A 5,470-nucleotide genomic window follows, 5' to 3' on the forward strand; every position below is an offset into this window, starting at 1 on the left:
AAGTGAAAAAGTTGGCTTAAAACTCAACATTCAGAAAACGAAGAGCATGGCATCTGGTCCCATCACTTCATGGCAAATAGATCGAGAAACAATAGAAACAGTGACAGACTTTATTTTGGAGGCCCCACATCACTGCAGATGGTGACTGCAGCCATGAAATTAAAAGATGCTTGCTCCTTAGAAGAAAAGCTATGATCAATCTAGACAGCATATTAAAAAGCAAAGACATTACTTTGCCAACAAAGGTCCATCTAATCAAAGCTATGGTTTTTCCAGTAGTCATGTTTGGATATGAAAGTTGGACTCTAAAGAAAGCTGAGTGCTGAAGAATTGATGTTTTTGAACTCTGGTGTTGGAGAAGACTCTTGAGAATCCCTTGAACTGCAAGGAGATCCAACCAGTCCATCCTAAAGGAAGTTAGTCTTGAATATTCATTGGAAGGACTGATGCTAAAGCTGAAATTCCAATATTTTGGCCACCTGATGTGAAGTACTGACTTATTTGATAAGACCCTGATGCTGAGAAAAATTGAAGGCAGGAGGAGAAGGGGATGGCAGAAGGTGAGATGGTTGGATGACATCACCATCTCAATGGACAAGAGTTTGAGTAGGCTCCGGGAGTTAGCAATGGACAGGGTGGCCTGGCGTGCAGCAGTCCATGGGGTCACGAAGAGTCAGACACAACTGAGCGACTGAACTGAACTGAACTGAACTTTCCAATGTTACCAAAGCAGGTTCATTTGCCAGCCTCACAGGAGGCCAAATGCTGAGATGCAGAGGTTTGCAGCAGAGAAAGTGTTTCCTCCTGAGACAGCCAAGCAAGGAGATCAGAGATCAATTCTCAGATCTGCCTCACCACAGGCAAGAAGTTTAGGATATTTATGGGACAGAGAAGTAGGGTGGTCCGAGACTTGAAGGAAGATGCCTGGAGGCAAGGAAAAGAAGTAGTCATCAGTGTTCTGAGCAGGCATATCTGAGTTACATGCTTCTTCATGGGATGTATGTTCTGAAAAATTGTGGCATTAGTATGAACTAGGGGTTTCCCTGGTGGCTCAGATAGTAAAGACTCCCACCTGCAATGTAGGAGACCTGGATCAATCCCTGTGTTGGGAAGATCCCCTGGAGAAGTGAATGGCTACCCATTCCAGTATCTTGCCTGGAAAATCCCATGGACAGAGGAGCCTGGTGGGCTACAGCCCACGGGGTCATGAAGAGTCAGACATGACTGAGTGACATTCAAAACTACTAAAAAATTTGATCTAAGGGTGAAGCTTTTGACCCTCTGAAGTCAAAAGTTCAGCCATTGGATACTCGTGCAAACCCAGTTGAATGATCAGTGGTCTCTAATGGTTTGAATTGAGCAAGACTAGCTCCAAAAAAGCTACTTAAGCAACTGTTACTGTAGTGAGTCATACATCAGAATTGTTATCTAAGTGGGCAGTTAAAGGAGTCCTGTGTTTTATTATCTAAGCTCTTTGATGTTTGAAGTGTATTTAGTTTGCAAGAAGAATTAAAGCAAACTTACTGAAGACAGCTTACAGGATATTATTTATTAATCAAGTTATCTTTTAGGGGATCTAAGTGGTGACTGCCCTTGGTCTCAATGAGGAAAGAGATTATGCTTTTTATGTCTAGGTGTATTAACAAGCTTTTCTTTCTTTCTTGAACAAACCTACATTTGCCAGTCATCAGCTGGCTATGGCTCACTCATCAAATCTTCCCAGTTTCCTTCTCCTGTTACTTCCCAGCATTTTGTTGAGTTTTTTCTTAAAGAATCACCATTGACAATCTAAATGGGGGATCATATCCTGGCTTTTCACTTACAGACTTGTCTTACTCCTCAGCAATTACCTAATTTTTGTCATTGTTGCTGTTACTTTTGTTCCAAAATCTTACTTCCTTTTGTCACATAACTTTGCATTTTCTGGATTCTTGTATGCCCCCCTTCTCTCTGTCATTCTTTTGTTTTGTGAACTTCCATACACTAAATATGTTGAGTTCTGGGAAAAGTCTGACTTCAGCAGTTTCAGCTTCTAACTTTGATTATCACCTCGTTGTGGGTGGCATTCAAATGTATATCTCTGGTTCCTAAATCTCCTGAGGCATAGATTGAAATTTTAACTACCTGCTAGACATTACCATGTGTATTAGCTTCAGCACCTAAAACATAAGAGGTTCAAAATCAATATCCTCATTTTCCCTCCAATTTCTCTATTGTTTCCATGTCACTTATTCATGTTACCACTTTTCCTCTTTAAATTTTTAAAATTATCATCGATTTTCTATTTTTTTTTTTCAATTCTTGCTCCCCACACCATCATAAGACTCCAATTGGTCACCAAGCCAAACAGTCCTTCCTTTGCAAGATTCCAATATACAAGAATTTTAGTCACTATATTTTAGTTAAATAATAGCACATCCAAACAACGCAGTTCAATTACCACGATGTATTAACCAAGTAATTGCAAAAGGCATGCATTTTTTGAAAGCTTTTCAATCTATAAAGAAAGAAAGAAAATAGAGAAAGAAATTGAAGTTGCTCAGTCGTGTCCGACTCTTTGAGACCCCTTGGACTGTAGCCTACCAGATTCCTCTGTCCATGTAATTTTCCAGGCAAGAGTACTGGAGTGGGTTGCCATTTCCTTCTCCAGGGTTCAATCTATAAACTGTTATGTAAATAATGGCTGTGATACATGCTCATTGGTCAATAATCTTCCAGAGTATATTAGGATTTCCAAGGTGGTGTTAGTAGCAAAGAATCTGCCTGCCAATGCAGGAGACATAAGAGCCTCGGGTTCAATGCCAGGGTCAGGAAAATTCCCTGGAGGAGGGCATGGCAACCTGCTCCAATATTCTTGCCTGGAGAATCCCCATGGACAGAGGAGCCTGGCCGGCTACAGCTCACGGGGTCACAAAGAGTTGGACACAACTGAAGCGACTAAGGACATACACAGAGTATATTAATGAGTGGTCAGTTTTTGCACAAATTTAATTGCATTGACTCCTTGTCTCCCATGATAAACCCATGTGCTATTGTTACAAAAATGGATAATTGGAAAAGGAAATTGGCCAACAAAGATGAAAGTGAGCAAAGAAATGATAAGTGATAAAGTTTCAAGGGAAATTGTAAACAAATGTAAATGACATCTTAGAAAATATGACTGACTGTGGAGAATCTTGATACCTCAAGCATTCAAGAGACTCTAGATATTCAGCTACATAGTTACTACTTCACTGGAGATGAACTTATTGACATGAATCAGGAAATTGGTTGTGACAGAAAGGATACAGTTTTCCTAAAAGAAGTGATGCTGGCAAAAACTACATTAAAGGAATTCTCAGAGATATTTCATGGACCTGAAAGTTCAAACTATAAGATGTTGGAAGCTGATCTAAACTTTTAGAAAGGACTATACAATTCACTGAGGTATAGAAAAGATGTTTCCTTTCATAAAGGAAGTTATATGACAAAAAGGCCAGCATTAGTCAAACTACTCTTGACATGTTTTCTACAAAGAAACCAAACACATTGTTTGCATTTAATTATTTTAAGTTACTGTGCACTAAATATTAGTTTTGCTACTGTTTAAATTTTCCTTTATGTTTTTAGTCTACAGTAAGAGATTTTAATGCTTTGACAAACATTTTTAAAGGTTGTAAAACAATTGTAATTTTCTTTTTGATTACTAAGTTTCTTTTCTGTGGTTTTGTTGCAGGAAGGCGGACCCCTTCCAGGGCCTGAAACTGGGCTCTTGTCTAACACTCGGAAATGAATTGTCCGAGGAGACACATGTGCTGACAAAGCAAGAGATTTTATTGGAAAGGGCACCCGGGTGGAGAGCAGTAGGGTCAGGGAACCCAGGAGAACTGCTCTGCCGTGTGGCTCACAGTCTCAGGTTTTATGGTGATGGGATTAGTTTCCCGGTGGTCTTTGGCCAATTATTCTAATTCAGAGTCTTTCCTTGTGGCGCACGCATCGCTCAGCCAAGATGGATGCTAGCGAGAGGGATTCTGGGAAGTGGACGGACACGCAGCATCTCCTTTAGACCTTCCGCGAACTCTTCCGGTTGGTGGTGGCTTATTAGTTCCTTATTCCTTATCAGGATCTCCTGCCATAAAACAACTCATGCAAATGGTTACTATGGTGCCTGGCCAGGGTGGGTGGTTTCAATCAGTGTGCTTCCCCTAACAGTTTCAGCTTTCACATTCATTTTTTATGATTCCTCATCATTGTGTAAAACAAGTACTAGGTGTATTATTGATTCAATTTCAGCATCTCCCATGTGTCCAGGATGCATTTTGGGTGTTCTTGCTTAGGAACTTCCTTCTTCTTGGAGGAAGACCATCAGCAGATGGCAGAGCAAAATTTTGCTAGTAGCTTCTAGGCATTCTCTTGAGAATTATCCACTTTGGTGCCATTGGAACCTCTGATAATCAAGAACAGCTTTTAGCAGTATCTGGGAAGTATGGTCCTGAGAAATCACTAGCTTTGGTGTATAGAGAACTGAGTTTATTAGTGGTGGCTTTCTTAAGTCTTGCACTTCTGGATCTTCTGAAAGTCAGAAATAAGCTTCCTCACCTTTGTGTTACTGCCTATTCCATGTCCCTGATAGTAAATTACTTTGTAATATTTGTAGTGATGTCTGTTTTCCTGCTTACGTTTGACAGACACAATATTTAGCATCAGAAGAATTTCCTGTCTAAGAGCTATCCAAAGACAACTCTTTGCTTTGGTTATCTCACCTAGTGAGATCTGTAGACAGTAGTGATTTTATCATTAGTGGAAAATGAGATGGCAGTCCATTAGATATGGTGGAAAAGAATATAAGTCAGGATACAAGTGGAAAAAAGAAACCATTATGTGTATTTAAAACACAGGGACTTATGAACAGGAATTTGGTTACACTGTTTATGAAAAAGGCTTAGAATGCATTTGGGGGTGATTGATGCATCTCCTTACCTGTGTAGTTTTATTGAAACTACCCTGGCTTTGGGCCAATCCTATCTCTGGAGTAGAAATTGCACTCAGCTTTACAACTGGTCTCCCAGCTGTTGACATTTATCCCCTACAAAGTACATTTTAGAGCATCTTCCTGAGTTACAGCTCTTATGTGCACCATAACATAATGGGGAAAATTGGTTAATGTTCTGTAGACTTGTGGTCAAGTCCTAACCTGCAGTGAGATCCTGGGCAAAAGGCTCCTCAGAGTCAAAATTTTCCACCAAATACAATGAAAGAATTGGTGTAATTTGGAAGATTTCACATTTTGTTAGCTTTAGAATGTTTTTCAAAGAAGTGCTATGTGGAATTATAAACAGATAAAAATAGAGAGTGCTTTGAGTGAGGAATTGTGGTGCTGTGTAGACTTACCCAGTCATCTGCCTCAAATTCTTTGCCCTAGTCCCCTACCCACCAAGTAGTTCTCATGGGGATCCCCCACAAAGCACATTATGAAAACCGTTAAAGGAGT

This window comes from Bubalus kerabau, chromosome 2 (assembly GCF_029407905.1).
Source record: "Bubalus kerabau isolate K-KA32 ecotype Philippines breed swamp buffalo chromosome 2, PCC_UOA_SB_1v2, whole genome shotgun sequence".
In the NCBI taxonomy this organism is placed as follows: domain Eukaryota; kingdom Metazoa; phylum Chordata; class Mammalia; order Artiodactyla; family Bovidae; genus Bubalus; species Bubalus kerabau.